Source organism: Gymnoscopelus braueri, assembly GCF_963280865.1.
Source record: "Gymnoscopelus braueri genome assembly, chromosome: 1".
Lineage (NCBI taxonomy): Eukaryota > Metazoa > Chordata > Actinopteri > Myctophiformes > Myctophidae > Gymnoscopelus > Gymnoscopelus braueri.
Window position 1 is genome coordinate 12,451,753 of NC_137603.1, and position 13,156 is coordinate 12,464,908.

General features: G+C 38.5%; 1 pseudogene across 1 annotated transcript; it reads left to right on the forward strand.

The window, feature by feature from the left end:
* Positions 1-607: 607 nt before the first annotated feature.
* LOC308087632 (zona pellucida-like domain-containing protein 1) lies at positions 608-5,902 on the forward strand (annotated as a pseudogene). The gene is made up of 8 exons: positions 608-617; positions 1,024-1,241; positions 1,367-1,551; positions 1,708-1,782; positions 2,170-2,267; positions 4,569-4,649; positions 5,058-5,229; positions 5,765-5,902. The product of its transcript is annotated as a zona pellucida-like domain-containing protein 1 (transcript).
* Positions 5,903-13,156: the final 7,254 nt, after the last annotated feature.

Below are 13,156 nucleotides of genomic sequence, written 5' to 3' on the forward strand. Positions count from 1 at the left end.
ACACTAAAGGGATTTGCAATCTGTTTCTACAGGGAAGTGTTTTGAAGGAAAATGCAGGATTATGTCAAAACTATATCATGTTCAATCAACATTTGGTTTAGAGAGACCATGCCATGATGAATGTATTTAAGACTATGGCAGCAGTATTGATGATACCTCATATTATTAAAGGGAAATTCCACGGCAAAGCAACAGATCAGTGCATAACTGGCTGATTAAATATGCCTATGCTATGTGGCAGTCCAGAGTAATCTGTGCATCGTATACCATATAGTTATAGTCTTAAATCCGGAAGTGAGTTAAGGCGGTTCCCTCACCAGAGTTTTCAATTAATGCAGAAAAGTAGGTATGTGTTTAGCATAAGCCTATGACAATTAAAAATTCAGGCATTTAGCAGACGCCCTTATCCAGAGTGCCCACAATAAGCAAGATAATCACATACAATGCCAACAATGTACCATCAAAGTAATAGGCCTTATCTGTACATTTAAATGATAGGATACCGTGTAAAAAAAAATCCTATTTAAAAAAATAACATGCTATCTAAATTATGTTTTAACATTGTGGTCAAGAAAAATAAGCCTAAGTAACAAAAACATAAGAACGAATGACCAAAGGTAGCCAGGTCAGTCGCTAGCATCAATCAAGCAGGGGGGTGGGCGGGTACAGGAAGAGTGAAGTGGATAAGGGGTAAGGTGGAGTTTGAAGAGATGAGTCTTCAGATTATGACGAAAAATTTGAGTAGTCTGAAATATGGAGCATTGTCCCTGTGTTTTAGGGAAGCTAAGATTTCACCCTTTGCGTATATTGCAGCTGCTAATTTTGCAAATCCAAAACCCCCAAAACACAAAAAAAAACTCCATTGGAAAATAGCTGACGTGTTGTGAGCTTGTATTGGCAATTTATGGTGAATGTTCACCCCAGTCCCCAGAACAGGGACACTAAAAGAAAAAATAACACCATTATACTGATTCAACTCATACATTATATGAATGAAAATTATGACTTGTACTCTCTTCTCAGATCCTTCAGATATTAAAGTCTTCTGTGGTTCTGAGAGGGTGGAGCTCGAGGTTCTGTTGTGTCCAGCCTACTATAATGGATACAACGAATCGCTGATGGCCCTCAATTCTCAGAACAGGGATGAGTGCAAAGGGTTGATGGACTGGACGGTGGACCCACCTGTTCTCAGGTGGACCATCGGACTGAGGGGCATTTCAACTTGCGCCAACGATTTGACGGTATGTTCAAATCACATTCAACATGCAAGAACCACAAGCGCAACAAATGATTGACGATTGTATTTCATGTTAGCAATGTAATATTAGCAATGAAATATTCTTATCTCTCTCTATCTGTCTAACAGATCACTAAGTCAAAGGGTGAAGGAGCCCTCTCTGACTATTCCAATATCCAATACCTCAACATTGAAGGCATGGTAAACTCCATAGATACTAGTGGCAGAGACATCTCCTACCTCCAAGCGATATTGTATAAGTTCTCCTGCTGCTATCCACTCCTGTACCTGGTTGAAAAGACTGAGATGGATATGTAAGTGGCCCTCCAGCAACTCGTATATGGTACCTCTAATCATCCAAAAAAAACACACAGATTTTTTATAAAAAAGAAAATGTGAAAATGTATTCAAAATAAATCAGTCCCAGGAATTGGACACAGAAATCTAATATAATGTATTCTGCCCAATAGAGCCGCAGTAAGCCTGGCATAGTACAGGACAAAAATGGGAGTTTCGTCAGCACATTGAGCATGAAACTCTTCGCAGTAAGTTCTCAGATTAATGTTTTATGGAAATACAAGGGGAAAAGGCTTTGCTTTATCATCCATGTTAAATAAGTGGATCTCTGAATTGCAATCGAAACTTCACACATCACAGTTAATATATTTAATTTGCTAACATTAATCACATATTTGTGTCTAACACGGTACACCAAAAAAAAAATTGTTCACTGTAGCCCATTTTATACAGAATATCGGAGAGCACAGTGTAGAAGATGACCACATTATGCAAGGTTTACAGTATTTGAAGTGTCATGCAATGATTTGTTTTAATGTGTATGGAAATATGTTTTAAGAGTGATATTAAAACCTTAGAACTCAAATCTTGCTAAATGTGAGGGGAAAATGACAAGAAAACATGTACTTTTCTAGGATCACACCTACACGAGCGCGCTGCAGATCCCCAACAAAGGCCTGGAGCTGAAGACCAGGGTCTTTGTAGAGGTGAAGGCCTCTAACCTCACAAATAGGTACACCACACTCACATTATTGTCTTCGCCATGCCGGACGGCCAAAGGCCGGAGACTATGTTTTCTCCCCTGTCCGTCCAGCCGTGTGCCAGTGTGACTGTGAACAGCTAACAAATCATCAACCCGGTGTCCGATTGCCGTGAAATTTTACACGCACATTCCCAGTAGGCCAAGGAAGAACTCCCAATATGTTCAAATCGGCCTCATGGTGGTGCTATAACAGGCCGCTTCATATTTGGCCTATGTTTGAACCATGATAGGTCATGTCATGCAATCAAAATATTTTTTCCCCTAGATTTCTTGCAACTCCCCATAAAAGCTATTTGTGACTAGATTTTCAGCCATTTTGTGTTTTCTTCTAAACACATTTTGCTACAACTTCTACCACTCAGATTTGTCATATTCCATTCCAATTGTCTATAACTATCTTCCAAATTGGAACCCTGGATAGGCAACCCGGCCTGGTGGAGACTTTCCTAGTTATCAACATGAATTTCCAGCAGGGGTAAAGTACGTGCCGAATCCATCACGGTGCTTACGGCTTGCCGAGTGTCTATAAAAACACTCCTTAACACCTCTGTTCAGGAGAGTGAAGCTGGGCAGGGAGGGCAATATTTGTCACTGCACGTACTCCTACAGGCTGGGGTGGCACCTGTCAGCGGGGAATGTTGAACGGGAGGAGTAGGATGGAGGCGCTACGTCCTCCTGGTGAGTGCACTGGCAGGTGAGCCAGTAGGGTACAACAGCAGTGCCGAGTGAGTGGGAGGAATGAATTGGAATAACTACTAAATTAGGAGAAAAAAGGGGTCAAAATAATTGTCTACCTAATGAATTTCCTGTGGGCACAATCTCTTTCGCTCAGATATTGAGGTTTTCAGAGCCACACGTTATGCCATGCCTTGATTAATCTATACAAAATAAAGTCCTAACTTTCATCAGTTCTAGAAAGTATCTATTTGCAACAACTGTATTGACTGCACTATCTTTTTTTAAACATATTTGTGGAGTATGCACTGTAAGATTTGTAAAATAAATCAAAACACAAGTGATTCTAATTTACATTCAGCACCTGCTAAAAGCTTGGCTGTCAAAGCTTTAAAAAATTGATAAACTAGAAAAAGTGCTCCTCGGAGCACAGGTCTCCGCCAGGTCAGGTAGGTTATTGTGGCCTCCTGGGTGGCGCTATAATAGGCCAATGTGAAAAGGGTGCCATTTCTTCTTAGGCCTTGCACGGCAATCGGACACTGCATTCATGATTTCAGGCATTTTGTTCAAAACAAGCCACTACTGCAAACTTTAAATGTCAATCTTAGCCAATCAGGATGGAATATGAAAAATCAAACACATCCGTCTTGATCACATGACTATAGAGATCATGTGTACCGATTTGCGTGAAATTTGGATACAATCGGAAGGAGTAATATAAAAAGATATATAAAAGGCAGATGTGAAAAATGCAGGGCAAAGGTTTTTCCTTGACCTCTAGGGAGTGCGCTTACAAAGTTTTACACAGATCGTGCAGTTATAGGTAAAAACACGAATCGGCCTGTTATAGCGCCACCATGAGGCTGATTTGAAAAATTTCAAGTGGCATTACTTCCTCGGCATAGTGGAACTATGCGTGCAAAATGTCAAGGAAATTGCATGCTGTGTTCATGATTTGAGGCATTTTGTTCAAAACGGAGCACTCCTGCAAACTTTGGAAGCCATTTTTAGCCAATCAGGATGGAATATGAAAAATCTGAAAGACCCGGCTCGTTTAATGACTATAGAGATACTGTGTACCGATTTGCGGGATTTTTGGACAAAATCTGTAGGAGTACTGTCAAAAAATATGTTTTGCAAAAATCGGCCTCCTGGTGGCGCTATAAAAGGCCCATGTGAAAAATTTGGGGCAGAGGTTCTGAATTGGCATCCAGGGAGTGTGTGTGCACAGTTTCACTGCGAGCAAGCCAACGGTGCCGGAGATTAGCTGTACACAGACAGAATGACGGACACACGGACGGACATACGGACGGACATACGGACGGACACATGGACGGACGGACAGGGGGCAAAACATACTCTCTCGCCATGCCTTTCGGCCTGGCGGAGACAATTAAATACATTATTGACAATTTTTGAATATGTAAAAAGTAATTGCATTTGTAAACATCTAGCCTCTGAACTAGATTTTTGCTGCGGCCTCAATGTACTTTTATTTGATACACCAAACAATTACCTAAACATGGTAAATAATGGGTGTTTCTATTTATTCTTTTGATATAACCTTTTACTGATGGCAACAAACTTCCCCCACAGATTCAATGTTCTGTTGGACCGATGTTATGCCACGCCTACCCCCTTCGCTATGAGTAGCACCTATTATAACCTCTTTATTGGGTAAGTGCATCAACCTTCATGGAAAAGTGAAAACACACAAATCTTACAAAACAATACAAAGGTTTCAGACTTCTTTCAGATATCAGGCTGATATAAAATGACTAAGTGTATGTGATATAGAAAATCTAATCTGGTCCTAGTGAGCTAACTAGAGTATTTGTAGATGTTGTGGTTAATTTGGAGCAGGGGAAAATCCAGTCAGGTCTTTCACTTAACCTGCAGTTTTAAATGTAGATACAAAATACACAGTGGTGTGCGAATATGGCAGGGGGTTGCCTTCAACACCTTAGTGTGAACTAGGCCTACTATACTGTATGTTCAAAGAAAGTATCAAAGAAGTCAAATTAAAATGTTTTCACAATGTTTGTTACATAAAACCCATAAGAAGGTTAAAATGTCCTCCCACAGTTGTGACCGGGGTGACCAAACAATACTGCATGTGAATGGATTGCAGCAGGATGCTCGTTTCAGTTTTGAGGCCTTCAGATTTGTCCAGCATGAGAACAGGTCCTTGTCGACCTTCTATATCCACTGTACCACCAGACTCTGTGAGAGCAGCACGTGCTCCTCCCTCATTCAGGTATACTTCAGTCTCCTTGCTGTCCTTGTTCTCTGGAACATGTATTGCAGATTGCATTTGCTATGCTACAGAGACACATTTTTGTTGTAGTTTAATACCCTTTGTTTAACATGTTGAACTCAACTTTAGTTAACATAGCAGTTGCTGGTTTCTCCCATGAAGCCTCTGCTATTCTGCATTAACATTTGTTGTAAGCTGTAGCCTATACAGTATGTACAGTATCCTGTAAACCTTCTGTCTATAGTGATCACTTTTCAAATGCTAGTGAGAAGAATACTAATTGGAAGATATTATACCACACATTGAAAGGATCCTATTACGTTACTGTTTTAATAGTTTCTTTTAAGTAACAATTAATACATTGACGAGAACTATGCGTTTTGCATTCAGACGTACACTGTAATGCGTTTCATTGAAACCTGCCAGTGTTGCAGACACGTAATTACATACATATCTTTTCTGTATGATGTCTGCAAAATGGCCTTGAAATATTTTAAGAAAACTATACATGATAGTATATTCTCTCATTGGACAGAACTGTTCCAGCACTACCAATAGAAGACGCCGCAGGGCTGCTAACACAGAGAGCACCTCAGTGAGTGACGAGGCCACTGTCACCTCAGGCCCCATTTCAACACATGCAGGCAACGGTGAGAAACTGAAACTGGTATAAAACTGGTATAATGATATAGGTATATTGCAACTGTCGATGCATGGGGCTGAGCTGAACTCTCTCTGATGAGGGAACAGATTGAGGACCTGCTGGATCAGGATGGAGATCCTGAGATGTTTGAGATGTTCCTCAGAGTGGATTTCCCATTCACCATAAATGATTTAGAGACCTTTAAACTATCAACGGTCAACCTGGACAGCTCAATAAGAAAGGAGTTGAGTCAGATCAGAGGGGCATCCCGGCTGAAAGATTGTGTCATGAGGACCATAGCCCCTCTGCCAATCAAAACTAGAATCAAAATGAGTGTGGAAGATGTCTGTGAAGAGGTAGGAAGCTTTTGCACTTTATCTCTATTTATATGGGCTACATTGTGTGCAACCACAATCTCATTCATCATTTATGTTGTTTGTCATCATAGCAGGAAAATACAGCATTGTCAGAATTATTTGTGTAATTGCGTAAATATCACAGTATCACATAAATATGGAGATATACTCATTATTATGGCCGGATCTAATTGGAAGTGTGCCGGTTCGACCCTCTGCTCTTCCAGTGTATGTGTCGAAGTGTCCCTGAGCAAGACACTTAACCCCTAACTGCTCCCTGGACCCTGGGTACATCATTAATGGAATCCAGGGGATACAATGCAAATTTTTATCGATTATCAAATATCACAAACAAAAGCACTCAGTAGGGCACAGACCTCTGCCAAGGCAGCACAAATGTTTTCTGAAATCAATCGTTCAATAATCAATAATTTTCTTGTAATTGCACAGCAACAATCAGACCACATAAATATTACGCATTATGCATTGATCATATAAAAATAATAAACAAAATAAAATGCAGATATACATTTTATTCTAAAAGACATTCACATAACAATTATTTTACAAAAAGATCTATTGATATAAAACACAATAGATACAGCACTATTTGACAAGCAGCCCAATGTCTCACCCACATCACCAATGTGTTAGCAGCAATGAAATAGGTACTTAAACCAACCTATATGCTTAAAGCAGAACGTTGCACCCCAAGAACGTATTAAAAAATATTTGTAATTGAATTAGATTTAAAAAACTAAACAAAAAACACAGTATGTCATTATTGGCATACTAGTATGTCATACTGTCATACTATGAATCGATACTGTTGTCAAACAAGCCATACATTAGTATGACCACTATGTTGTCAAGAAAACATCATCTCTCTCTCTCACTCACTCACTCACTCACTCACTCACTCACTCACTCACTCACTCACTCACTCACTCACTCACTCACTCACTCACTCACTCACTCTCTCTCTCTCTCTCTCTCTCTCTCTCTCTCTCTCTCTCTCTCTCTCTCTCTCTCTCTCGTTTTTTGTTTTGCTTGTTTTGTCTTCGGTGTTGCAAATGGTGATGGTGAATCCTGCACAACAAATGTCAGAGCAATCTGGCAATTAAGTATAATCATCATTTCTGTCCCTATCTAGCTGAAGAAGCTCGATTTTCCAGAGAAATATGCTGATGTTGTGAAAAGCAATCACCTTGACGGCCTAGCATTGGTTTTCGGAGATGCAGATGACCTCAAATTGCTCCTTCAAATGACCTTTGGTGAGTGGACCTCTTTCAGAATGCACTTCCTCGGCTTTCCCTCAAGCCGCCAGCCACGAAGCAAGGATGTAAAAGTGAGCCATCATCATCCATGGAAACAGCAGCTAAGAGCCACTCACCTTGCTCATCATCAATCTACTCACAGTCTGGTTACCAGTTGAATGTGATGTATGGAAACCGTACAAACTTATGAACTCAAAACACAGTCATTTTATTTTGTGTTTCCTTCACTAAGCAATTGACTTACAATTGTATGTGGCATTTAAAGCACTGATATGAGTTTTATTACTGTAAATATTTTTATGTGGGTTCATGTAATTGCGTCAAGTAATGGTAAAGGTTCCTAAAATATTACACACAAAGGCAGCTGCTAGGGAAGCTCTAATGTAGGCTTAATGAAGATCTACATGTTTATTGATTTCAAGTAAGTTTCTGATAGCATATGTGTTACTGAAAATAAAATATACTGTATGGCCATAGCAGCCTGTCTTACATTAATCTGCCATAAAGACAAACAGAGTATGGTATTTGTTCTGATTCAGCATTGTTTGTATAAATAAGGGGATCGTCGTTCCAAGTGTATTGTGTGCGATACATCTCTTAAAATGTTTTGTTTATTCAAGGAAAGAAGTCAACTCAGCTTGGTTGAATGCTTGATTCTGATACAAACACACCATGTCATTCTCAATGATATACAAAAAAAAGTTTTTGAAAACACTTCAGGCGAGAAAAAGGCAATGCAGTAACAGAATCGTGTTTATTTGATCAACACTTCCTACCAGAGTTTCGCGAGCCGGCAGTGTTGCGCTGGATGGATCTGGCATAATTTAATGGATTATTTTCTTTACCATAAGGGATTCCCAAAGTGGGGTGAGTGTGCCCCTTGGGTAATTGAGCTGTCACTAGGGGGTGTGTGAGAGGAAACATTTTATGTTGGTTTAATGGTTGTAATAATTACACCATTACACTGTGATGTTTTCAATAGGGATTTTTCACAAAGAATAGAAAATATTTCCACTGTAAACTTTTAATTAGTTTTTTTAATTAAAAACTAAAATAAATAAATGTTCTTAAAATGCACTTCAGCTGTAATTTAAGTAATTGTAATGAATGATGTTTTTTTTCTTCAATGTGGCTGAAAATATGACAGAATTTCTTTTTGAGGATTGGGAGTACATCATTCAACTAAGTCAGGGTGTAGAGGGGGTGCACTGCCTAAAAGGTTTGCAAACCACTAAGCAATTAAATCCTTTTTAAATCAATAAAATTGTTTTAGTATTTTGTATCCAATTATTGATGTTATGTAGCCACGCAATAAGCGGGACAATGAACAGTGAACTAGTCGTTATTGAAAAATAAACCACTTGAGGGTAAGAGCCCTCCGCTTCACGTCAGGGTCTAATCATTATCCCTTACAAACTATTTGTATATCAGATCTTAAAAGTAGTGTTTCATTAATTTACGTGGGTTTAATCAACTTCCAGCATCAGTAAATGTCTAACCTTTCAACAGAAATCCAACCCTTGTATCACAGAAAGAGTGACTTCAACCACTTTAAACAATGCTTTTTAGGTTTAAGCTGTGCAATTTTACAGTAGTTGTGAGTGTATCAAACAGATGCTTGCAATACATTACCCTTGCAAGTGCAAATTGCCATTATGTAGTAGCCATCTCTGACTAATCAAAGTCCTACCTAATAGCAAACAGTCACAATTCACAGAGGAGTACCTGTATTATTTTAATACAGAGAAGCAGAGTTCTGAGGCCATTGCTCAGAAATGTTCATGTACAGTACTTGAAGCAACTCTCAAAAAAAAATCCCTCAAGAAGAAAATACATGTAGTTGACTGTTTATTAATTAATGTTAAGTGAAATACCACTTTTGAATGTTCTTTACATGTTGATTAAGGCAAATGGAAGATTATTAGGATTAGGATAAAACAGCATAACAGTATGCGTATATCTGAAATATATGTCTAGAGAAATGTTATAAAACAAATATATTGAAGGGACAGTTTTGCTGATTTTTTCCCCTGAATTCTATTGAGAATTGGATGTGAAGGTCTTCCCAATGCTCTCAATGGCATAGGAAAATACCTGCTAGTCTCTAAAAAGTGCCATTTTACATGAGGCTGGCAGAGATGTTCTAGCACCACTGAAAGCGAGCTCTTGACAAACAACACACATTGGGAAGTGTTAAGTCAGACTTTCAGAATAGAACAGTAGGATTCAGGTTAAAAATCGCTGAACTTGCCCTTAAATACATATTTCATATACTCAAGGCACAAGACAAAAGACATTCAAAAAATATTCCAAGCAAAATCTCTTTCAAAATAAAAGTCGTAACACTTCCTATGAAGCCCATGTCTATAGTGCATTAAACATTATGATGGAACATAATCTGCTAATAACACTGTATCATTGTCGTTATTAGTACTCATGAATACTTCATAACAATAATATATAATAAGCATAATATTTCATAATAATCATAATTCATAATTTCCTTCTTGTGTGCAATACATTATAATTATACAATGTATTATTATCACTGCTACAATACATTGTGATCATATGTTACTTTAAGTGGCCATAGATAAATAGTCCTTTATTGATCGCGAGGAAAATTCAGCTGTCATATCAGTACCACAGTATGAAATACAGGAAATACGGAAAAAGATACACATCTAAGCTTGAAGAAGAAAAAACAGGTAGGAACATAGACAGACATTCCTGAAGGTGTAGGCAGAAACTTTGTGTTGCATAGACTTAATGCAATGCCTTAAAGCCTTCCCTTAACCCATTAAGACCATAGGTGATTCTTTAAAAAAATCTAAATCTAAATCTAAATCCTAAAAATATTTCAAGATTTTTCAAAAATAGCAGATCTACAAGCTCAAGCTCATAGCGCGGCACTCGGCTATGAGCTTGTATATCTGCTATTTTTTAATAGCCAAAGAAATCTAAAGTGACACAGATACGTTCAGCACCCAATCACCATGTATAGTGACTTATAAGTATACTATAATGCATAACAGTGATTATTGTAAATTTATAAAATATTAGAACTATATGGAAGTAATACTATGATCCTGGTCAAAAGAAAATGTCTGTGAGTGACCAGTAATTATGAAGTGTTATGATACTTGACCTTACATCATTATAAAATGCTTGTGTTATGATTGTATTAGTTATTATAACTATAATTATACAGTGACATAAGCCAATTACAATACATTGTAAAAGGGCTTTGTAGAAACGTGCTATATAAATGCAGCATTTACCATTTATACTTCACCTTATGACCGTATAAGTCATTATAACATGCATTATATGTTATGATTGTTCTTATAACTACATTTAGACAGTGCTGTTCTGAGATTATAATGCATTATATGTTTATAATGCTTATAGATATGGGCTTCACAGGAAGTGTTACCAAAAAGGTTGCTGAATGCATAACATATTATATATCAGCTTTTGTATTGTAAAAAATAAAATAAAAAAATACAATAATACATTAAATCTGAATTAAGAGGCACGTGCATGTCAAACAATTTTCAATGAGGCCAATTACAATGGAAGGAATATAGTACCTATTTGTTTGGCATTACTTTTATCCCCAAGAACCTGACATTGTCATATCATCTGCCAACATTAAAATGTATGACCTGGGTGACATAATTAAGACATTTTAGTAATGATACATTTTGACATGTTTGATTGTAAATGCTGGGGATTTTCTTAGCTATATTTCACGAGTCCACACAACCGCCTTCAACTTGGGAGAGTTTTTTTGTTAATACACAGCAAATTTCTGAATGTGAATTTACATCAGTAAAATGAACAGTGAATTTACTGTATAGCGAAACCCCCAATTTGTGTAGACAGCGGTAAGACCATGGGTAACTAACCAACAATATAAAGTCGTTGTCTTTAGCTGGAACTTGACTGTACCTAAGTTTTTGTAAACTGGAGATGACGTGTATGCTAATCAAACGTTACGTCACCCTCTTGTCACGTAATCAGCAAACGTCAATTATGTAAAACCACAACCAACAAACAAAACAAATCCAAGTGTGGCCAAATGTTAGCTGGATTAGTTTGAAAAGATGAATGAATGACAAACGGGTATATCAGTCACTCAGGATGTTTTTGTGGTTGGAACTAGTGGGAGGTGTGTCTACTGTTACTGTAGCTCTAATCTCTCAAGAACAGATTCTGCATAGTCAAAAACAGCAGAGGGCGCTGTTTTTCCTTTTCATTTGGCGCTGGGTTCCCAGATTGCTGTAGCTCTGGTCCAGAGCGTTAGTGAGTTCTCTCTGCCAGGCGCGCTGCTGTGCTCATAGACCGAACATTCCACTGCCGTGCCAGGTCTCCGTCTTTAGTAAAAATAAACAAAACTATTTTGCTACTCACTGAAACAAAGGCTATTTTGTGTTGTTGAAAGTCTATTCTCCAGGGTGGGAAGCCTCTTAGGACCCCATCTTCTCTGTATAATAAACTTTTTGGGCAGAAAATCAAATATGTCCGCCAGACGGAAATTATTGTATTTACTCACTGGTAATTCATATTGACCAGATCTGTAGAGGGCGCAGTGGAGTAAAAAAACGAACAAGGCTGCTGTTACTGTAGTTCTCATAGGATTGCAAGTTAATTCTACACTTTAGACAAGCAGGTATTGTAAGTGACGAATTGGACATCTTTACTTTCACCACCAATCCAAATCCATGCAGTAAACATGTTTTCTTGGACAGTACTTTACCGTGTGTGAAGATTGAAAAATAGCCTATTTGTAATGTTCTCTTCTACAATCTTTTAGATAATTAGATGCATATGCACATTGCTTCCACCTTTGCTCAGCATCAACAGTCCTGCTCAGTCGCCACACACACACACACACACACACACACACACACACACACACACACACACGCGAAGGAATACACCGAGGACACCAGCTGGAGTACTCATCCAATGTCATTTTGACTATGCATGCACCTCATGGTACTGAGTCTAGTAGACCTCTCAAAACAAACTGGTCAGGTTACTAGTTGGCCTCACACCTAGAACTCACCTAACCCCTGCTCATTATGCTAGGGTGGGATGGCTCAGGGTAGAGGACAGAGTAAAGCAACTTGCAATGGGCCCGGTCTTCAAGATGCTCAAGAGAACAGGGATACCCATGTACCTGTCAAACTACTTCATTAGCGTTAAAGACACACACAGGCACAACACCAGTGGAAGCTCCACTGATCTCGTTCAACCCAGATTCGGCACAAACAAGGGGTTAAATTCGTTCTACTGCTATGCCACCAAAATGTGGAATGCCCTTAGTTCCAACAGACATAAAAAAGGGTGACTCCTTAGTACCCTCCTCCTTCAAAGCCGCCATAACGAGCACCTGTCTGCAAATTGTGGCTGGTCCTAGAAAAGTCTTCTAAAAAACACTAGAAATGTCCCCCCCCCAACTGTTTACTGTACATACGTTTATTGCTACTAGTATTGATGATGTCTTGTATGTTATTGTATATTATTGTATGTCTTTAAATGTCTGATGAATTGAATATCAATAAATCAAAACGCACGCACGCATGCACACACGCAATGGCTTAGGTGACTGAATCTGAGTACTCCTGTTTGATTTCTCTAGA